Genomic DNA, 24,806 nt, shown 5'->3' on the forward strand with positions numbered 1-24,806 from the left:
GGCAGCTTCTGCCTCTGGGGAGGCCTCAGGAAACTTACAATCATGGCAGAAGGCCAACAGGAAGCAGGCACATCTCCCATGGCCAGAGCAGGAGCAAGAGAGACGGGGGAGGTGCTACATACTATTAAACAACCAGATCTCATGAGAAGTCTGTCAGGAGAACAGCACCAAGGGGGATGGTGCCAACCTATTCATGAGAACCTGCCCCCATGATCCAATCACCTCCCACAGGGCCTCACCGCCAATACTGGGGATCACAATTTGACATGAGATTTGGGTGGGGACACAGATCTAAACCATACCAGTGGTCTTTCTCACTTTCATTGTTTTTCAGCTAATTTATAGCTCTGTAAATTGTAGAATATTTATAGTAATGCAAATTATTCTTTTCCATAAAAATGCAACTTTTGTCTGAAGGAGAGTCGGTTGATTAATACATAGATATTGACTAGTTTTGACAGTTTTTTTTTTTAACCTCTTAAGCATATTTATTTCATCATTCCTGGTGGGTTTATCTATGTGTCTTTAGATATTCTGTGAACCAGTTATTGCCTCTTGCTGGCTTTCTCATGGATTAGTGATTTAAATGATATGGTTGAAATATGTTCATCTTATATGAGAGTCATGATTATACCTTTTTCCACAATTTCTCTTATTCTCTCCCTCCTTTTTCTCCCTCCTACCTTCCCTCTTAGACAAAGTATTTATTAACACATAGAGGAGGTGGATTATATGGATGCAAAAATATTAAGAGAAAGATTTTGGATTTAAGGTTTATGCATGGCTATGTCTAATAAAAAAAACACTGTCATCTTAACTGCCTTATCTTACATTCTATAAATCTTTCTTGAGAAACAAGTTAGAGAGAGGATGTTAAATATCTGCATTCTGATGGAATGCTCAAAACTTTCATGATCCTTCACAGGAAGAAGTCAGTTCTTGTTTTAAGTGAGTTTCCTTCTGATTAGTTCAGGCTGCTAAACACGAAAAGAGTAGAAGAAAGATGTTTTGTAGTGTATTTAGTCATTCATTCAATATTATCTGTGAAGAACTGCATGCTGTTATGTTCCAGAAACCATACCAGATTCCCCATTTGGGGGATGACAGTCATCAAAGCCATCTACATTGGGGGAAAAATCCTAATGCAGATGGAATTCATCCGGGTGGATTCTGAAAATGTCATGAAGAGTCTCCCCACATTCCTAGGATACAAGCTTTACGTGCAGCAGTTACACGAAAGGATATAGAGACCCAAGCTGCTGTGCATCTGCAGGACCTGAGCGGAAGTTTTTTATTTTTATTTTATTTTTCCTGCACAGCCTCTGTCACCACTTTCCTCCTGGCAGCATCCTGAATTGCAAAGAGCTGCCGCCCCTGGACATTCAATGACCTAGACTCAGACCTCCAGGGAAGGACACAGTCTCCAGGCTCAGCCAGTCGGCAGGGACTGTGACAGAAAGGGATATGTGGCCAAGTCCTTCTGGTGGGATACAAACCTGGACTTTGGCCAAACCTGGTGAGAAAGAGGTTTAATCTCAAAATCAATCTCACTCTTCCTCCCCCCACCCCAGTTCCCTGTCCCCCCTCCCTGCCTTCTGCTGTGGTTGTTAAGCTGATAGGACGTAAAGGCCTCCACATGGAGCCAGCTTGCCTGAAATATTGCAGCCAAGAGGAAATCAGATTCGCGTGGTGAGGCCAGGCTGGGCTGACTGAGTGCTAATAGCACTGTCTGAGTAACGCAGTCTCTCCATGTTGAAGCTGGCCTTCAGCTTTTTAGTCATTGTGATTGACTAGTGGAGGAGAGAACTTGGATAATTCATTCTCCCATTGCCTTCGTGCCTCACCTGGGTCCTGCCAGTGGCTCTGCGTAGCCACAGTTACAGTGAGCAGTGCATCTTCCCAGGTACTTGCCTCACAAATGCCTTTACCCCCGACTTGATCCTGAGCTCGATAGAGACCTTCTATACCTTCCAGGTCCTAGAAGGCGCCTTGACAGCCCTTGATTCTCTAACCTGCCCAGGTCCTCTATAAACAGGCCCCTTGTTCAACTATCTTCAGTACACTTTCTGTGAATGACATCCTGTCTTCTCCCAGGGCCCAAACTGACGCACGAAGTTGCCACTTTAAAGACCTATGGACTGGCTGTTGGAAAATCCCCCACGGACAGTCCCCACGAGCATGGGAACAGATGGCCATCTCTGATAAATGCCAGGAGAAGCTGTTGGCTTACATCGAAGGGATAGATTATAAAAAGCTATGAATCTTCAAACACTGGAATCACAGGCAGTAGAATGAGAGGCTCAGATGCTGAAACTTTTGGACTGAAGCAAACCGTCAGCACTAGATTTTAGTCTTTCTTTTCCCACTTGGCTTTGGAGGCAAACGCTCAATGGGACCACTGACTGATTTACCAGAGTCATTTAGCTGGTTTCCGCTTTCTCTCAAAATCAGTCTCTCTCTCTCTCTCTCCCCTACCTCCCCATTTCCCTCTCTCCCTGGGCAACACACACAGAAAGGTGAATTTGAGTAAGTTACATTTATCCAGATGAAACTGAATTGAATGTAATAAGCTCCATCATTATTATACAAATGCTGTAAAGTCATGATTCTCTGTTTCCTTCATGGTTTTATACACAGTTCTTAGGACAAAGACTGTCTCCTTGACCAAACTTTAGTCAGGCTTCCCTGAGCCTCCTCTAGACTAGGCCTATGAGAATTACAGACCCTCAGCATGAGCAGTTTTGTCCATCCTCGCCCCAAGAGGCTTGAGTAAGCACTAGCATCGTTTCTGTTAGTTCAAGTCTGGGTCCCTAGGATGACAACCCCACCCTCTTTTTTGTTTTTTAGAGACGGAGTCTTACTCTGTCGCCCAGGCTGGAGTGCAGTGGCGTGATCTCAGCTCACTGCAACCTCTGCCTCCCAGGTTCAAGAAATTCTCCTGCTTCAGCCTCCTGAGTAGCTGGGACTACAGGCACATGCCACCACACCCAGCTAATTTTTTTGTATTTTAGTAGAGACAGGGTTTCACCATGTTCTCCAGGCTGGTCTCGAACACCGAGCTCAGGCAATCCACCCGCCTTGGCCTCCCAAAGTGCTGGGATTACAGGCGTCAGCCACCACACCCGGCCCCCACCCTCTTAAGTTCTTCCTGAGGAAGCTGAAGACTGCTGAGTCTACTGCTTGTCCCAGCCAAGTCCTGACTATATGCCCCTGCCTTTCTTTTCTCAAAGCATTCGCTCTAGAAAACTTGCCATTGTAAATTCTGTCTCTGCTCCTTTAAGGACGTAAATCTTCTCCTGGCCTCCTCCAAGTTTTTTAACCTAGAAGTATCTCTCTCCTGGACCTGGAAGCCATCCCTTTGAAACACGGTCATAAACACAGGGCCTCTGTCTCCTGGGTCCTGTGGGAGGGTAGGAGCCTAACTCAGATAAGCGCCATTTAGCAAACATGGGTGGCCTAATCATGTCCATGTCCAATGCTCCCCTTAATATCCTTCTGTATTTTTCACTTAGCACACCCAGGAATTTTAAAAGCCTCCTGCCTATTGTATCACTGAATATGAACTCAGTTGATACTGAAATCGCCCTCTCCTGCAACAGTTGTATGTATAAAATATGTCTTACTTTTCTTTTTCTTTCTTTTTTTTTTTTGATGGAGTCTCACTCTGTCACCCAGGATGGAGTACAGTGGCACAACCCTGACTCACTGCAACCTCTGCCTCCTGGGTTCAAGTAATTCTCTGGCTTCAGCTCCCAAGTAGCTGGGATTACAGGCATATGCCACCACACCTGGCTAATTTTTGTATTTTTAGTAGAGATGGGGTTTCATCATGTTGGCCAGGCTGGTCTCAAACTCCTGACTTCAGGTAATCCACCTGCCTCGGCCTCCCAAAGTGCGGGGATTACAGGCGTGAGCCACCGTACCCAGCCCAAATTATGTCTCACATTTTAAACAAGAGTCTGGCTTTCTGCTGTTTGACACTTCACACATAGTAGAAGTTCAATAAGTACTTGCTAAATGAATAAGTAATTGTTTCCTTAGGGAAACAATCAAGTTTCCTTGTGTGAAACATTGCAAGATGCTAAGTACATAATAAGTGCTTAATAAATAGCGATGGATGGGGAACTGGTTGTGGAGCCCTTGACCCTAGGTTCTGTGTCTGTTTTTGCCACAGAGTCTTCAGGTGACCTTGGGAGTTCATGCTTCCTCTCTAAGCCTTCGACCCCAAGCTGAAAGAATGGAGCTTCCGGAGATGGTACTGGGTGCCTCTGCTAGCTGAGGCATTGCGCGACTTTTGGGACATGAGGTTCTGCCACTCTGATCAGTCATCATCACCGTGTGTGCACAGAGAGCACTGCAGAGGTTCCCATGGTGCATCCCCTCAGCCACCTTGCTCCTGGCAGCGCAGAGGCTGCCCTGCCCACTCCCAGCGCCTCCTCCCGCTTCCTTCACGAGGAGTGCAACGCTCCGGCAATTCCTGCCCCTGGGTATTTTAATTAACTAACCACTCAGCCTTTTATTTGTCAAACACAGATTTACAATTAGCTCTATTTGGCTTCCTGGCTTCCCAACTGAACATGAAGAAGAATTAACTAATTAAACTAATATATCTATTATTTAAGGTTTATTTACCTTTCTCAAAATTTTGAGGAACACTAGTTCTCTTCCAATCATTGGTTAAACTGTTAATTATAGAAAAGGACCTGGTTTGTAGACAGAGCACAGAATGTGGGCTGCACACGGGTTAGTTCTTTATTTTTTTATTTTTGAGACATAGTCTCACTGTATCACCTGGGCTAGAGTGCAGTGGTACAACCTCCGCTCACTGCATCCTCTACCTCCCAGGTTCAAGTGATTCTCCTGCCTCAGCCTCCTGAGTAGCTGAGATTACAGGTGCGGGCCACCATGCTCAGCTAATTTTTGTATTTTTAGTAGAGTCGGGATTTTGCCATTATGGCCAGGCTGGTCTTGAACTCCTGACCTCAAGTGATCCACCTGCCTCGGCCTCCCAAAGTGCTGGGATTATAGGTGTGAGCCACCTCGCCTGGTCACACACAGGTCGGTTCTGAAGGCAGACTTTCAGATCTTCAGGGCTTGCTGATTCTATCACTGAGAAAGCCCTCTTAGGACATGTGGATCAGCTGGTCCATGCAGTAGCAAAGGTTACACGGGAATCTCAGGTGTGGAGTGAAACCAACCTGTCAGGAAACTCAGACCCATGCGCCACTCTGAGCTCTGTAATGCCTTTGTCTCCATGACCCATTAGACATGTGAGTCTGGAAAAGTTAATTAGCACTTTGGGCCCCAGAACCTTTTCCCATGAAATGCAGAATAAAGTACTCTATCTGAGAATTGCTGAATGATTGTGCACCATCCCTGTGTCAATGAATATTAGCTGATTTCCAGGATTCTTAGCTGCAGAGAAGGGTAATAGAAAGTAGATACATTATTGATTTAGTAACAGTTTTATAGGTATAAGAAATACTACTCTATTAAAGGTTAACATTTTTTATTATGGTAGTGTATTTGTTTACGTCTAAAACAATGCTAGAAAACTAATGTGAAAATATGGGCAATTTAGAGCCAAATAATATACTTTATTCTTCCTTCCCACTTTTCACAGCTACAGCCGTTCAAACCTCTAATCCTTGGAATCCCGGTGTGAGAAAACTCCAGTGAAAATGCCCAGGAAATTCTGATTGCTGCGGAGACATTGAGGGAATCAGCGAATCTGGCAATGAGGTACCTGCAACCCCTGGAGGCAGCTGTCTTAATGAAGATGTGGGAACAGGGAGGCCTATTGCAGAGAAAAAAGGGGGGTGCTATGATTGGGCTGTGTCTAGTTCTAGATCCTTGAGGAATCGCCACACCGTTTTCCACAATGGTTGAACTAGTTTACAGTCCCACCAACAGTGTAAAAGTGTTCCTATTTCTCCACATCCTCTCCAGCACCTGTTGTTTCCTGACTTTTTAATGATTGCCATTCTAACTGGTGTGAGATGGTATCTCATTGTGGTTTTGATTTGCATTTCTCTGATGGCGAGTGATGATGAGCATTTTTTCATGTGTCTGTTGGCTGTATGAATGTCTTCTTTTGAGAAGCATCTGTTCATATCCTTTGCCCACTTTTTGATAGGGTTGTTTGTTTTTTTTCTTGTAAATTTGATTGAGTTCTTTGTAGATTCTGGATATTAGCCCTTTGTCAGATGAGTAGATTGCAAAAATTTTCTCCCATTCTGTAGGTTGCCTGTTCACTCTGATGATAGTTTCTTTTGCTGTGCAGAAGCTCCTTCCTAACACTCATTAATTTGTTGACAGGAAAAACCTACTATTTGGCTGGATTGTAACAACATAGTTTTGATCATGTTTTCACTTATCGGTAACTTAATCTGCAGTATTTGATATTAGCTTTCACATATAGTCGTGACATACACAATCTCTTTAAAATAGATGTATCTTAGAAAAATGAGTCAATTTAAAGAAAATAGATTAAGTAAATAATAACGGAGGTGGTACCTAATAGAGGAAGATGGTGACTTTATTGTTTAAAGGACAAGTTTAGAAGCTGACACTGGGGCTCGTTCTACAGTAAATTCTCTGCAGAGTCCGTTCCCGTCCACAGGGAGGCGGTAGTGAGACGCTCACCCCTGCAGTTTTGGTCTTGGCTCTTCTCTCCCGTCTTTGAAAGCTGTCCTTGGAGATGATCTCCAGGCACACAATCCTGCCAAATGGAAGCTCCCAATACAAATGACTTCATGCCACTTTCTCCAGCACAGAAGAATATGCGATTCCTCAGGAACATCACTATCACTAGGGATGATACTTTAACTGCATCTGGAAGAACCAAACTTTTTTGTTCCATTTTCCCCTCCAGCCTGCTAGGTCATAGTGTAGCTAGCCATCAGGATGCATTTTCAAAGAGAGAAAGACAGTTTATTTCACAGACATCTGGGAATGTTCTAAATGGTCACGCATCTCTTTACAGCTGGGATTGGTTATGATGCAACTAGAGAACTCCATATTCGTAAACTTTGTATTTAAGCAAAAGTGAGAACATGCCATGGATACCCACGTCTTTGAAAGCTGGATAGTGTTTACAGATGTGCTGCCAGAGTGTAAAGGAAGGATGTTCATAGACAGAAGCACTGAGAGGCAAAGTCCATGAGGTCCCTTCCATCACCTGGGATGTGAGCTGTGGCTCCCTGTCTCCTAGAGCTGCTGTCAGCAAAAGTCATTGGCATGGGTCCTTCCAGTGCCACTTGGGGTCTGTTACTCAATGGGTCACCCAGTAAAGAGGAAATAGGAAAACAAACAAACAGACAACAAATATAAAAACACTGTTTCAGCCCGGTGCAGTGGTTCATGCCTGTAATCCCAGCACTTTGGGAGGCTGAGGCTGGTGGATCACGAGGTTAAGAGATCGAGACCATCCTGGCCAATATGGTGAAACCCTGTCTCTACTGAAAATACAAAAATTAGCTGGACGTGGCGATGCGTGCTTGTAGTCCCAGCTACTCGGGAGGCTGAGGCAGGAGAATCACTTGAACCCAGGAAGCGGAGGTTGCAGTGAGCCAAGATTGTGCCACTGCACTCCAGCCTGCCTACAGAGCGAGACTCTATCTCAAAAAAGCAAACAAACGAACAAACATACAAAAAAACTCTCGAAACTCTCCCATGTGTCCACTGTTACACTGTAAGGCTTAAAATTAAGCCTACTGGTATGGGTTTCCTTCACACCTGGGGAGGTTGGGAGGGACTCAGATGGCCCAACTGCCAGTTCTCCTCACTAATCTGCTCCCATGGTTAAGTCCCCTAGCCAGAGAGCCCTCCTCACCATGGGGACTGGGCACAGGCCCTGTCTAATCCTGAGTATTGCATCTCAGTTCCCAGCTACCCTTCAGAATTATTTAATAGCAAGCTGACTGAATCTGCCCCTGGGAACCAGAAGTTACTTGATATGGTTTGACTGTGTCTCCACCTGAATCTCATCTTGAATTGTAGCTCCCATAATCCCCATATGTCATGGGAGAGACCCGGTGGGAGGGAATTGAATCATGGGGGCGGGTTTTTCTGTGCAGTTCTCATGATAGTGAATAAGTCTCACGAGAGTTGATGGTTTTTTAAAGGTGAGTTTCCCTGCATAAGCTCTTTTGCCTGCCGCCATGTAAGATATGACTTTGCTCCTTATTTGCCTTCCGCCATGACTGTGAGACCTCCCCAGCCATGTGGAACTGTGAGTCTATTAAACGTCTTTCCTTTATAAGTTACCCAGTCTTGAGTATGTCTTTACTAGCAATGTGAGGACAGGCTAATTCATTACTTCAACCTTTCCTTCCTACAAAGCCTGCTTCCCATAGCCCCTACATGCTCACTCTTCTCTATTCTCCTGTGTGCACCCTCTGTGTGGCTCCATGCGTGGTGTGTGCTGTGCTCTTCCTCCAGGCTATAAGTCTGTGTGAGTGATCAGCTACCATTATTGTCCTCTGTCCAGGCCCAGGGATCAAGTGTTGAGTCTTGCCATGGCCCTAGTGTGGGAATTCCTCCCTCATCAGCAGGGTGAATAGGAGAAGGCAAAAACCACTCTTTCCTCTCCCACGTAGTATTTTTTTGTCCCGACTGAAAAAAAATAGTCTTCTGTCCAAATTCTAAAAGTGAGGAGATAATGCAAATTACATGCTGCAGTAGAAACTTCAGATCCAGGTGCATGAATTGGAAGCCATGTGTGGAGTGAGTGTAGACAGTTACCACTCAGCCTAGGTAAGGCCCGAGTATGGAGACCCCATTGTCCACAATCCGTACTGTGATCACCCTCTTGGTAGGAAAAGGGGAGTGAAGATCACACTTGAGAGCAGATATTTAAAGGGGTTTCTCACTTCCTGTATTGCAGAAGGTTTGAATGTGAAGGGCGGAAGATGCCTACCAGATTTACACTCATTGGCTTTAGAATATGCACAGGAGTTTAAATTTCATTATTAGTAGATTTACTGCTGAGAAAATTCACTTTCTACAACAATTTCACTCTATCCAGCTGCATTTTAGAAATGATGACATTAGGTCTAGTAAACAGCGTGAGATTCCAGAAAGAGAAATAGTTCTGAAATAGTTCCCAATAGTTCTGAAAAATTAAGTATGTTTTCACCAAACATTTCACAACTGCTTAATTAAAAATATCTGCCATTATTTTGATTAGAATTTCAGGAGGCTGGATGCCTTTCCTTATCTGGTCTTTGTAGATGTAGCTTGAATAATTGTCAAGAATGATTACCTAAATGTCAAATTGCCTTATCTGCCCATGTCCTACTACACTGCACTGTCATGTAATTAGCAGAAAGTAAAGGTCATGACCTGCAACGTCAACGTGGAAATGACTTCTCTTTTCCCCTGGAGAGGAAAACATGATGAGTGAGATTCAGGAAAAGCCGTGGCTGTAGATCTCTATGTGTTGATATAGAACAATCTTAAGGATTTATCACTGAGCAACAGAAAGGATCAGAGCTAAGGATATCGTCTGCTTCCATTTGTGTTTCTTAAAGGGTGAAATACACAGGCGGGCAGATCACCTGAGGTCAGGAGTTCGAGACCAACATGGCCAAATGATGAAACCCCATCTCTACTAAAAAATACAAAAAAAAAAAAAATTAGCCAGGCGAGGTGGTGGGCACCTGTAATCCCAGCTACTCAGAAGGCTGAGGCAGGAGAATCACTTGAACCCCAGAGGCAGAGTTTCAGTGAGCCAAGATCGTGCAACTGCACTCCAGCCTGGGCTACAGAGTAAGATTCCATCTCAAAAAAAAAGGGTGAAATACACTTGGATATGCACTGGATAACTCTGGAGGACTATACGTGCATGCACACACACACACACACACATACATAATGACTATGTGTAGAGACAATTCTTTACCTAGGGTAAGATAAAGGATTTTTTAGCTGGGCACAGTGCAATAACTCATGCCTGTGATCTCAACACTTTGGGAGGCTGAGGCGGACAGACACGTTGATCTCAGGAGCTCGAGACCAGCCTGGGAAACATAGTGAGACCCCTGTCGCTACAAAAAATACAAGCATTAGCTGGGCATGGTGACATGTGCCTGTAGTCTCAGCTACTCGGAGATTGAGGCAGGAGGATTGCATGAGCCCCAGGAGGTTGAGGCTGCAGTAAGCCGTGACTGCACACTACACTCCAGCCTGGGCGAAGAGCAAGATCTTGCCTCAAAAAGAAAAAAAAAAATTATTTTCAAATGTATGTTTTCCTTTATGTTCATTTGCACTGTATATTTTTATCATGGTAAACATAAAGTTTCGTTTTATTTATCACATATAAGTACTGATTTATTTCACTATCTCCTTCAAAAATAATAACTATAACACATATTTATATTACCAAACATTTCTTTCTTATTGTAAACCAGACAATATACTAAGACGTTTAATTATGGTGTTACATTTAATCTTTATGAAATTCCCAAGCGGAAGGTACATATTAAACTGTCTCATTTTGTAGATCGGGAAATAGAGGCTCAGGAAGGTTCAATAATTCCTCAAAATACACCACAAATTACCCCGTTCTCCCACCCTCAGAGTCAGCCAGCTTAACCACTGCACTCTGAAATCCTTTCAATTTCAGACAGGTTATGGGGCTCCCGTCTAATACACACATTTTTGACTCCTTTGCTCAAATCTCTGGTGTTTTAAAGGTTGTATCAGTGAAACTGGGCTATAAGTTAAGGGTAATTTCCAGAAGAGGTTTTTATTGGCATTTAAGGATCTTAGATTCATTTCGTATTTTAACTTTTTCAAAATCAGTAACCTAAAAAAGAAATTTCAATTTTTACAAATAGCTCACATTATTTTTAAAAATCATTTCTTTTTTCACAGCAATTAATTCCTGGAGTTTTAATATTGCCACTCCATCTTTAATCTTTTTACTGAATTGCCTGATGATAATTTGCATATCATTATAAATAATTACTTGCAAATTTCACTAGTAAAGCTCAGCTTGGAACTGTGACATTTTCCCAAAATAAGTGGTTCAACGAAGCAAAACTGCATTCATTGATTTAAAATTGAGCAAATATTTGGTAAAATCTACTATATATCCAATTTTGGGAAACAAAGAGAGTCAGTCTCTTGAGCTGTTGTCAAACTGCCCAGAGCTGTTTTGTTGAACTTGTTCACTTTTATTATAAACGGTGAGTAGTAACAGTAATTGTAATATTTTCAAGAGAGTACCTGGATTGAATGCTTAGTGATGCCATAAGAAATCTATTTTTTCTTCTTCTAGGATCATTACCTATGAGAGAAACACTATAGGTTTTATAAATAAAAAGCAATTGATTCAGAGTACTCGTCTTAGAGAAATGTGAAATACTCCATTCATCTGTTTATAAGTTTAAAGACAAGGAATATGAAACTATTCATTAATATAGTGATAAATAATTCAATCTTTTCTTTCAGCTCTACATTATGGTCAATTAAGGATGCAAGTGAGGAGATACAAAGCAGAGGCTGAAAAAATGAGAGCAGAAAAATAGTTGCTGTTGAAAATCACAAGAGCTCAGTCTGTCTGGTGTGGGCTGTATCCCAGGAGACTGCAGGGAGGTGCTCCCGCTGCAAAGCAGAGAAATGAACTTGTTGGTCTGTGTGGTCTCACCCTGCTCTACCTGTCAGTCAGAGTCAGAGAGGAAAATTACTAGCAAAGAAACAGAAACCCATGAAAAGACACATACACGCACAACACAGAGGGAACCTGGGGCAGCGGAGAAGGGGTTCCCTGTTTGTAGAAAATAAAGCCATTGTTGACTTGTCAAGGAACCCACTCACAGACTTTTCTTTCAGATTTTTTGGATCAATGCCTATTTAAGTCCTTCTTTATTAGTTCAAAATTTTTATTGAGGTTATTGTCAATTTAGGCCAGTTGTAAAACATAATATACAGTGATAATGTGTATACTTTACCCACTTTCTCCCAGTGGTAACATTTTGTAAATTATAATTGATATCACATTAAAGAAATTGACATTGATACACTCCACCAATCTCATTCAGATTTCCTGTTTTGTTTGTATTTGCAGGTGTATGTGTGTGTGGTGTTTGGTGTGTGTGATTAGTCCTATCAATTTTCTCACATGTGTAGGTTCATGCATTTGCTACCTCATTCAGGGGAGCCTCACAGCAGCATCACCCAGGATCACTCCTGTTGCCCTTTTATAACTGCATTCACGCCCACGCCTGCAGCAGCTGTCTCTAGCCTCTGGCAAACACTAATCTGCCCTCCATTTCTGCAGTTTTTTCATTGAAAAAGTGTTATTTAAATGGAATCATACACTACGTCACCACTGGGATTGGCTATTCTAGCCCTGCATAATGTCCTGGAGACTCATCTGCATTGTTGCCTGGAGCAATAGTTCCTTCTGGTTTATTGTTGAGTTGCATCCCATGGTATGGATGTACCCCAGCTTGTTTAACCATTTACCCATTCAAGGACCTCTAGACTGTTATTAGTTTGGGACTATTACAAAAATAATATTCCATTGTCTGCATATACCACAGTGTGTGTATCTGCTCAGCCACTGACGGACATGTTGGTGGCTTCGATTGTAAATCAAGCTGCTATAGACATTGCTGTGAAGTTTCTTGTGTGGACCTAAGTTTTCAGCTCATTCGAGTAAATTCCTACTAGTGTGACTGTAGGATCATATGCCACATGCATGCTGAGCATTGTACATTACCAAATTGTCTTCCATATTGGCCATATCATTATTTCCACCAGCAGTGAATGCCAGCTCTTGCTGCTCAAGGTCCTCACCCGCACTTGGTGTTGTCAGCGTTTTGGACTGTAGCCATTCTAAGACATTAGCAGAGGTATCTCACTGCAATCTCATTCACAAAAGTCGAACTTACAACTCCCTAATGAAATAGGACACTGAATATTTTTTCATATGCTTATTTTCCATCTGCATATCATTTTTGGTGTGGAATCTCTTCATATCTTTTACCCATTTTTAAATTGAGTGGTTTATTTTCTCATATTGAGTTTTAAGAGTTTTTTGTACATTTTGGGTACAAGTGCTTTGTCAGGTATGAGCTTTGCAAATCTTTTCTCTTAGCCTACGGCGTGTCTTTTCATTTCCTTTACAGTGTCTTTCTCAGAACATGAATTTGTAATTTTACAAAGTCCAACTTAATCTTCCTACTTCATGGGTCTAGCTTTTTGTGTTATGGCTAGGATGCATATATATATACACACACACACACACACACACATACATACACACACACACATACATATATATAAAACATCCAGTTTGCCAGTACCATTCATTGAAAAGACTGTCAATTTTACATTGAGTTGTTTTGTACCGTTGTCAAAGATCAGTTGACTACATTTGACTTGCTCTATTTATTATCTGTCTGTTTTGGTGCATTGATCTATGCGTATCTATTTTTTCTCTAATATCATGCTGTATTGATCATTGTAGTCTTATATAAATTTTTGCTATCAAGTGGTATGAGCCTTCCAATCTCCTTCTCCTTCTCCCTCCTCCCCCTCCTCCCTCCTCCTCCTCCACCTCCTTTTCCTCTTCCACCTCCTCTTCCTCCTCCCCCCTCCTCCTCCTCATCCGTCCTTCCTCCTCCTCCTCCTCCTCTTCTTCTTCTGCTTCTTCTTCTTCCTCTTCCTCTTCTCCTCCTCTTCTTCTTCTTCCTCCTACTCCTCCTCCTCCTTCTTCTTTCTTCTGCTTCCTCGTCCTCTTCCTCCCCCTCCTTCTGCATTTTGACCTATTCTATGCATTTTGCCTTTTCCTATAATCTTTAGAATCAGTTTCCAATATCAACAAAATTTCTGTTGGGAATTTGATTGGGAATGCATTGTATCTATAGATCAAGTTGAAAAAAATTGCATTTTAATATTCAGTTTTCAATTTATGAGCAGAGAATACTTTTACATTTATTTAGATCATTAGTTTAAAGAAAATTAGTTTTATAGTTTCCAAAATATGGGTCCTTTGTTATTTATTCAAAATGCTGTATTTTATTTTTTAATACATTGTATTATATTTATATTTGTTTTTTTTAAAGAGTTTTACTGGGCCAGGCGCGGTGGCTCACGCCTGTAATTCCAACACTTTGGGAGGCCGAAGTGGGCAGATCACAAGGTCAGGAGATCGAGACCATCCTGGTTAACACAGTGAAACCCCGTCTCTACTAAAAATACAATAAATTAGCCAAGCGTGATGGCGGGCGCCTGTAGTCCCAGCTACTCTGGAGGCCAGGAGAATGGTGTGAACCCAGTAGGCGGAGCTTGCAGTGAGCCGAGATCATGCCGCTGAACTCCAGCCTGGGTGACAAAGCGAGACTCTGTCTCAAAAAACAATAAAATAAAATAATAAAAAGAGTTTTACTGTTGCTTGGGATGTTTCTAACAGAGAAAATCATGTCATCTGTGAACACAGACAGTTTCATTTCTTCCCTTCCTATCTAGATACATTTGATTTTTACCTCCCATCTTACTGCACCAGTTAGAAGTTCCAGTATGATGTTGAACAAGAGTGGTGAGAGAGGACATCTGTCTTGTTTCTGATCGTAGGAGAGAAGCTTCCAGATTTTTCACCATTAAGTATGATGCTGGCTGTATGTACTTGGTTTAATTTTTCATGTTCTTTATCAAACTGAGGATGTTCCTCTCTAGTTCTAGCTTGCTGGGAGTTTTTGTCATAAAAGGACATGAGACTCTGGCACATGCCTCTTCTGCGTCAGTGGATACGAGCATGTGATGAGTAGCCTCTTGATGTTGTGAATGGCAGGATTGATTTTCCAATGTTGAGCAAACCTTTGAAACAGAGAATAATCCTGATTACTTGTAGTTTTACATTCCTTTTTTACGTTGTTGAATTCATTTCACTGCTATTTTGTTGAGGATTTTATTGCCTATGTTTATGAGAGATAGCGACCTGTCCTTTTCCTCTGTTTAACGTCTTTAAATGTCTTTATTTGGTTTCGTTCTTAGGGTAATAAAGGTCTCATTATGTTTGGTGGCTTTTTTCTCTTCGCTTCACTTTTTATGTTTTTATTTGAGAATTGTATATGGATCCATTTTATGTCCCTTAGTATGTCAAACTCAGCCTCCAGCAATTCATCAAAATTACCATTTAATCTTACTTTCAGTCTTCGTCTCCAGCAGTTCCAGCTCCTGGCCGGCTGATTTTTGCTGTGACTCTGTGAGTGCCTCTGTCTCCCCAGATTCCCAGTGGCAGTTTTTCCTTCAACTTCAGTTTTCTGATGGTCCAAGAACAGTCACTGATTTTTAGCTGGTCCAGCCTTTCCTTGCAAAGACAGAAATGACTACTTTCAAGTTCTCTGCATGTCAGAACTTCAACTAGAGGCCCCACAGCCACAGAGCATTTCAACAAGGAGTTACGCACGCAGGACCTATGAGCCTCCTCCACTCTGGCTGCAGAGTGGACACGGCCCCATCACTCATCTCTTCTGCCTCCCTGGCCCTGTGTGCCCCACAGAATAGGACAGATTCCTTAGCAGGACATTCAAATCCCTTCACTGAGTGTCCCCCACCTGCCCCTTCAGATCTGACTCCCAGCCAGCACTCTGAAGTTGCTTTGAGTGACCTGGTGTTGGGAGAGCAGAGTGGTGTGGTGGTTACAACTGCAGGTTCCTGAACCAGACTGCAGCATAGTTATCAGGATTCAAGCTCTTTTTTCCCCCCTGTTTCTCCTTTCCCCATTTATAGAATGGGGATGATAACATCCCCTTGATCCTAGACAGGTGCCATCTATTCTTACTATTAACCTTGAGAGCACAACATTGCATGCACTTCACTGCTTCTATGTCCCTGTCCCTGATTAATTGGTACTTGGATAGTGAGCGCACCCTAGCACTTTGTGTGCGTGTGCATCACGGAACTTACCAGAGTCCCATGCCAATAAGATTGCCCCAAAAATTAGAGGGAGGCTACATGCAGTGGCTCACACCTTCAATCCCAACACTTTGGGAGGCCAAGGCAGGTAGATCCCTTCAACCTCCTCTCATCAACAGCTCTTGTTATAGTTGCAATTTTTCTATTAATAATGTAAATCTTTGATTTACTTATTTTTCCTCAGCATGGATCTGTGAGCTCCATGATGGCCTGGCTTACTCAATAATAAGATCTAATAAATTGACTAATCAAGTCCAACAGAGAATTCATGGGCATGAACAGTGTTTGCAATCTTATTCTACACGATCTGGTGATGAATGTTGACTGAAGGCTTATAATTGGTTAGGTTCCTACTCTTGCATAAAAGGTATTTAAAAAGTAAACAAATAAGAGGTTTCTCTCATAGAGTTTATGATATAATTGAAAGATGTATATAAAAATTTGAGACAAATTAGAGAGAACACCAGTCCAAATGTGTTGTGGGAAGTTTGATAAGTGCTCTAATAATATTAAACATTACAAAGAAAGGAAAAGTGAACATATACCTGTGTCTATGTATACATAAATGTGTGTGTATATGCATGTAGTATGTTTATGTGTGTACATATATGCATATATAATCATATATCTATGGTCATAGATCTATGACTTGCTAAATTCTGCTGTTCTGAAATGGCGTGCTTGAACTAGAAAGGTAATGACCTCATTGGGCATATAAAAGTCATCTGGCATGTAATCTCAATGATTCTACTTGTAACCATTAATTTGTAATCTGTATGTTTTGTCATAATTTCAACATACAATGTCATTTTAGTTGATGTTTATTATATATTAAATACTTGTGACTAAAAACCTAGTTGTTATTTAATGTAAGCTATTCATTTAGTCCTATAAGTTTTTCTACATGTTCTGGAAATACATAATAACTTTATTTATATTTTTTATTGTTTTATTTTATTTTATTATTATTTTTTATCTTTAATTTTTTTTTTTTTTTGAGATGGAATCTCGTTCTGTCACCAGGCTGGTATGCAGTGGCGCAATCTCAGCTCACTGCAACCTCCACCTCCCGGATTCAAGCGATTCTCCTGCCTCAGCCTCCCAAGTAGCTGGGTCTACAAGCACCTGCTACCACACCCAGCTAATTTTTGTATTTTTAGTAGAGACAGAGTTTCACCACATTGGCCAGGCTGATCTCAAACTGCTGACCTTGTGATCCCGCCTGCCTCGGCCTCTCAAAGTGCTGGGATTACAGCTGTGAGCCACCGTGCCCAGCCCATAATAATTTTATAATGGTCTCATAGTCAGATCTGTCCACAAAATATTGATATAGGTAATAAGTCATAAAGCATTAAGCTAAAATTGATACCTATTCCAAAAAGATACTAAAAATTCATGAGTTAAATGGAAGAGACGTCTCAATGTGCATTAATAGAATCCAATAGACAGATAATTAGCACAACACTTAGCTGTTCAGGATTAAAAGTACAGAGGAAAAAATACCACACTCTCTCAAAACATTTCTAATAACAGTGCAAGACTCAGTCATAGTTGATATTTTTATGTTCTCCAGACAGCATCACTGCAATTAAAAAAATTATAAATGTTAGCAAAAGGTGAAACTTTACTGATGCCACCAGTATTTGTGTTAATACTTGAATTGCTATTTTGAAGAAGTAACAACAATGTGTTTAAATACATCTACTCTATTTTTAAAAATAGATTAGTGGGTTTTAAACTGTGTACCATGAAACCTAAGGTTCCAAGGTAGTAACTGCTATGTTTGGTGACAGAGTGCAGAGGAATGCGGGGAGAGGTAATTTGGTGTAACGTTCATGAGACTCTGACAGGAGAAGCACATTTGTTGTTGCTGTTGTTTAGGTTTCAGGTCAAAGGACAATGCTGCTTACAACAACAAACCCACAGAGACAAACAAAAATGAACCTGACAAAGATGAGAGAAGAGGTATATCTTTTCAGTTTTGTCCACCTGTAATAAACACAGTGACTTAAACTGTCAAGGCATTTGCTCTGGACTTGAGACACCCAGTGGCATTTGCATTCAGGGATGGCGCAGCAGCTCCACAACACTATCAGAAACCCAGTCTCTTTCCTTCCTTCCATGCTTCCTCTCACAACACATTGCCTTGTTTCCTATGACTCGTTACGTCAGTGTCCCCAAGCAGCTGTCCTAGATTCAGTGTCACATCCTCACTGAGTTCCTGTGTTGCAGTGGCACTAGGTTCATAAGAAGTGCATCTATGTTTATGGATGTCCAAGACAGACCTGCCTAGATGAGCTTTTCCAGGTCAGATTTGCAGCTGAAGAAGTGAATGGGATTCAACGAAGTGATTGGGGTTCAGTAGGAAGCGATGATCACATCCCATCCAACACTTCTGCCACAAACACATCCTTAGATTCCAGAGCTGCTCAAGAGGAACTTGTGCTTTCAATACTTTTGAGGGGATAAAAGAATATGAGACCAAGTGAGGTATAAGTCCCAGTGAGGTGAACATAAATCAACATGAATTAGTCACTGAAAGGAGGACCATCATTTTTTTTTTCCATCAGACTGAAGTGTAACAAACAAGAGGACATATCAGAACACACATCAATTCTGGATGTTGGTCTCCTTTTCAAATGAACGCAGTCCATCCTCCATGTCCATTGAATTTCTCCAAGAAACAAACACCAAGGCAGAGTAAGAAGTGTGAGATGTATTGAGCACAGCATTGGTGATAGATGGACAGGGAGAGACCATAGGAAGGGACAGCCATGTCACAATGCAGGTCTGACACCCATGAAAGGACAGGGTGAAGGAAGGGAGATCAGAGAGGCAGAACTCCAGGTGGCAGTGGAACTCAGAAAAAGTATTGGCCAATCCATCAGGAAACTCATGGGAGGGCTGCTCATGGACACGTCTCGCTCTGAGTAACACAACCAGACGCAGGACTCCATGCTGTGCCGCAGAAGTGCTGTGGCTGGGGACTGCTAGTGTACTGTGCTCCTTGCACAAAAAATTCTTGAAATCTGAATGACACAGTTCCATCACAGCTTTAAATGGCATATTAGAAAATCATTTTAGGAAGAAGAAAAGTAGAAAATGTAAACAAAATAGAGTATCATTGAAACTGCCCTAACTCCATCATTCAAGAACAAAATGTCTGAATATTTGAGTCATGTTTTTCATGCAAATATAAACCTATACATGTCGAATCACACAAGATTAAGTGGTTACAACAAGGATGACTTAAATTGTTAACTCATTTTATTTTCACTAATTTATAAGATGATGTCACACATATGAAAAGTTACACTTCCAAACCAAATTTAACATAAAAAAATGAAAGAACACACTATGCTCCTTTGATGTATTACTTACAGGTACGGAGCCCCAGTGTATAGGATGGAGATGTATTTTAAAGATGGAAATTCACTACAGGCTATGAATAGCTTTTGGGACTGAGCTATACTACACCCCACTGGAAGCAGTTTGAAAGCATATTCCTCATTGCAGTGCTATTTGTATCTCAGTTTTAAAAGCCATTTTGAAGACTGTTACAAACCGAATCAACACCTTTTAAACACATCTCCCCTACTGAAATCAATAATCCATTAGTTCAATGAATTCTTTGGCTTCTCTAAACTTGAGAAATGGTGTGTCATTTTAAACAGTTTCAGCTGAATGCCTTCTTCTCCTAACCTCTGGCCAGTTTTAAATAACCACTTGCTGCTCAAATAGTAACAGGTACATGGTGAGGCTAAAGTGTATTTTGGTAAAATCTAAACAATTAAAACTCATCAAGAATTTTTTCCCCTTGAAGAAATGAATTCATAGCATATAGAAATTCATTTTCATTGAAAATAGGTAAGCAAGTGCTGCACATTTTTACCAATTAAATTCTGACCTTGTTTCTGCAACTTCTACTTTTCTTCCTTAATGATATCTTTTTAACTAAAATGCTAGTGTACAGTTATTTATATTGCTTGGCTTTTCCACGCTCATCCTCTCTCATAAACCCTTAGATGAGAAATATATCAACTATCTCACTATCTTCTGAAAACCTAACGAGCAAACAATGTGAATGTATTTCAAACACACAGACACAGACACACACACACACACACTCTTGTGGAAATTATGAGTACAGACAAAATGTAGTTTTGCATTATGGGCGTGAGTAATTTTATTCTACTCAAATCTGTGTTATTATAATAAAAAATTTTTCTTCTAAAAAAGACATGAAATTTAAAATTCTAAATAAAGAAAATTCAAGGGAGATAATATCTGACATTAATGTGCAGAGATATGCTACTTTTTCTAGTAACAACATGCAGAGATACGCTATTTTCTGGTAAGTAAGTTTTAATTTTTCTTTGGCTCTTTTTTTTTTTTTCACTTGTAGAGATACACCAAAGCACCCTTGGCAATGAATTGGGGAATGTAAATGCTGCTATGACTTCCAAGGATTGGAATGAGTAACTATATCTGAAGTTCTGAGGCATTAGCAGTGAACGTATCCCACTTCTCTGTAATGCCACTCCTTTTTTGTACCTGACAGTTTTATACTATTTTTGCTTTCAAGGTGGATGCTTGAAAGAACACAAACATCACTGCCACCACCATCATTACCTCCAATGTCACTACCACTATCATCACCACCTCCAATATCACAACCATCACAATCATCACCTGCATGATCACCTCTAACATCATCATCCCTTTCAGTATCACCACTACCATCATCACCACTATCACCACCACCACCATCATCACTTCCACTATCACCACCATCACCTCCATCCACTATCACCACCATCACCTCCACTATCACCACCACCACCACCATCATCCCCTGCATGATCACCTCTAACATCATCATCACTTTCAGTATCGCCACCACCATCATCATCATCACCACCACTATCATCACCATCACCTCCACTATCAACACCACCATCATCACCTGCATGATCACCTCTAACATAACCATCACTTTCAGTGTCACCACCATCATCACCTCCATTATCAGTGCTACCATCATCACCACTATCACCACCACAACCATCATCATCACTACCATCATCACCACTAGCATCACCACCATCATCACCTCCACTATCATCTTTAAAACTATCATCACCTCCCCTATCACCACTGCCACCATCATCAACTCCACTATCATCTTCAAAATTATCATCACCTCCACTATCACCACTGCCACCATCATCACCTGCACTGTTACCTCAACCATTATCATCACCACTTTCACTGTCACCACCACCTCCATTACCATCACCTCCACAATCATCACCACCACTATCAGAGCCACCACCATCATCATTACCTTCACTGTCTTCACCACCACCATCACCTCCAGTATCAACACCATCACAATCTCCTCCACCACCATCACTTCCACTATCATCCTCTCCACTATAACCACCATCACCACCGTTATCACTTCCACCACCATTATCACTTCCACTATCACCTCTACAGTCATTTCTTTCACTATCACTACCACCACCATCACCATCACTTCCACCCACATCATCACCTTTACTATAACCACCACCAACATCATCGGCACCTCCACTATCACTATGACCACCACCACCACCATCTCCAGCAGCAGCATCACCACCACCATCACCTCCAATATCAACACCACCACCGTCTCCTCCACCACCATCACTTCCACTATCATCATCTCCACTATAACCACCACCACCATTATCACTTTCACCACCATTATCACCTCCACTATCACCTCTACCATCATTCCTTTCACTATCACTACCACCACCATCATCATCACCTCCACCAACATCATCACCTCCACTACCACCACCAGCAACATCATCACCTCCACCCACATCATCACCTTTACTATAACCACCACCAACATCATCAGCACCTCCACTATCACCACCACCACCACCATCTCCAGCAGCAGCATCACCTCCACCATCGCCATCACCATCACAACCTATGCAATCAGCATTCATCTTGCCCTCACACCAAGAACACAACCATCATTCTTGTTTTGCTTTTTTTGCCCTCGGATTTCTCCCAAGGGTCTGTCTAAGCCATGGTGATGACACACAAACATAACACTGACTTCACCAGCAATACCATTCCCCAAAACAGATTGTGTTAATTCTGTTTCTCACTATAGCATCGGTAGGCATAGCCTTCCTGGACCCATTAGGGAAGAGTCCCCTGCCCACAGGAACAGCCTCCGTGCTCTGGTCTCCTGCTTTGAATCCTGACCTTGAAACAAAGTGACTGCATGGTTTCAGGCAAATGATTTCACTACTTTCTGACCCTCAAGTTTCCCGTCTCTAAATTCAGGATGATGGAGTGGAAGATATCTTAGGTTTCTTTCAGCTAGAAATGTCTATATTTATAATTTTAATAAGGCACTATTTATATATAATCGGAAGACTTTATTTCAGTTTTAACAAGAAGAATTGCATTTCCTTAACTGGAATACGGAGAGATAAATATGTAAAAATCCACACAGTGTATGTATACAAACAAATATAGATATATGGATATGTCACTAAAATTTTTTCAAAGTTCTGAGATGTTCTGAGATATTCATTCACGACTTTATGAATATTTACTGGGAATATCACTTCGCTTTTGCTAACCAACCCAACCCTTAGTTGCTGCAAATGACAAAAATCAACCTGCTTTCCATACTGTAGGTTAGGGCTCTGAGCATAGCTCAGTTAGAAGAGTTTGTCTGTGTTTCATGTGGGCTGGGCTGGGGTCACTCCAGCACTCACAGTTAGCTGATAACCATGCTCATCTTCACTGTTACACAAATAAATGGGAAAATGTAGTTCATAAGGATGTTTTATTTCAAACAATAGAAACAGACACTGGAATGACACAGATAAAAGAACTAAGCCATAATAATAAAATAGCTGTCATACATATATATGTCATATATGTATATGTATATGATAGAAATAGCTATTATGCATGTATGTATCACAATTTTATTAATATATTATATAAATACATAATGCATTTTATTAGTAGTATATATTACATATAAACACATAATGCATATTATTAATATATAATGTATATATTAATATACAATGTATTTTGTTATTAATATATAACAGTATATATTACTTTATATTTTATTAATATATTGTATTATTATTATATTATATGCATATTTAATATGGTCAAGATGATATTGAAAAGTGTGGGTGTAAGTGGAGATACGGAAACAAAGGCCCGAATTAAACCTCTAGAAATGGAAAATCTATACTCTAGGATTAATAGCACTATCAGAAAAAAATAGTGAACTTGAAGATACAGCAACTGAAAATTATCCAAAATATAACAGAAAGATAAGTCGGGGGAAATGAGCAAACCATCAGTGAGCTGCAGAAGAGTATCTATCAGCCTGATATGTATTTAACTGAAGTCACAGAAAAAATGGAGGGGAGCTGTTCAAATAAGATTTTTTAAAAATAAAATCTATACATCTGCAGATCTAAGGAACTCAAGGATCCTCAGTTACAATGTGCATGAACAAAACTATGCAAAGGCGCACCATAATTAATTTGTTGAAAACCAAAGTTAAAGAAAACATCTTTAAAAAGGATGCGTGGCCAACATAGCAAAACCCCATCTCTACTAAAAATATAAAAATTAGCCAGGCATGGTGGCGGTTTCCTGTAATCCCAGCTACTCAAGAGGCTGAGGCAGGACAAACTCTTGAACCCGGGAGGTGGAGGTTGCAGTGAGACAAAATTGCACCCCTACAGTCCAGCTGGGTGACAGAGCAGGACTCTGTCTCAAAAAAAAAAAAAAATCATTATGTACAGAAGGACAAAATTAACGACGACAGCACAATTCTCAGCAGAACCAGTGCCAGTAAGAGGGTGGTGAAGCGACTTTAGATTAATGTACAAAAGTACGTCATCCTAAAATTCTAAATCCCACAAAAATATTTTTCAAAAATGAAGGAGAAACGAAGATGTTCTCAGTTATGCAAAAGTTGAGAGATTTAAAACCACTATACCACTGAAAGGAATATAAAAAAGTTAACCAGACAGCAGAAAATAAAATCAACTGGAACGCCAGTCTACAGAAAGGATTAAAGAATTCAAGAAATGATAAATATGTGGGAGAATTATAAAATGATTATTATTTCTTAAATGTCTTTAAAAGATAAAAGACTGTTTAAGGAAGGAAAACAACTATTGTGAGATTTAGGCTTAAAACATAGAAATAAAATGTGTGACACCAGGAGTACAAAAGTTGGGCAGGAAACATTGGAAATCTATTTCTATTAGTTTCCTGTGCCATACATGGAGTAGTGCATTGTTACTTCATAGTAGGCTGCAATGAATCCAAATTAAAGACTATAAATCTTAAATCACCCATCGAAAAATTGGGAAGCTAATAGGAGAATATGGAATTTAAAGTGGAAGTAAATAACAGGTAAAGTGTAAATAAAGGCAAAAGATGTTAAAAGGGAATAAAAATAATAAAAGATACATCAAGAAAATTAATAACAAGATGTTTGATTTAAACCTAACCATAGCAGTAATTGAAAAAATATAAGTGGTCTAAACATCACAATAAAAAAGACATAAATTGTGAAATTGGATGTAAATAAGCAAACTATATGCTTTCTACAAGAAACTTAAATCAAAAAACAAAAAAAATCACAATGATAAACCCAGTGTAAATATAAAGACACAAGTTAGATTAAAAGAAAAATAATATAGGAAAATATTCACCCTGGAAATACTAGTTTTAAAAAGCTGAAGAGGCTTTATTAACATCAGATAAGTCGGTTTCAGAAAAAGCACTATTGCTGTGAATTAGGGTCATTT

General features: G+C 40.7%; 1 long non-coding RNA gene across 1 annotated transcript; it reads left to right on the forward strand.

Moving 5' to 3' along the window:
- The first annotated feature begins 1,057 nt into the window (after positions 1-1,057).
- Positions 1,058-12,222, forward strand: LOC105493401 (uncharacterized). Its single transcript, XR_011608674.1, has 4 exons — positions 1,058-1,516; positions 4,175-4,487; positions 5,624-5,742; positions 11,458-12,222. It is a non-coding gene; the product is annotated as an uncharacterized lncRNA (long non-coding RNA).
- Positions 12,223-24,806: the final 12,584 nt, after the last annotated feature.

This window comes from Macaca nemestrina, chromosome 10 (assembly GCF_043159975.1).
Source record: "Macaca nemestrina isolate mMacNem1 chromosome 10, mMacNem.hap1, whole genome shotgun sequence".
Taxonomy (NCBI): Eukaryota; Metazoa; Chordata; class Mammalia; order Primates; family Cercopithecidae; genus Macaca; species Macaca nemestrina.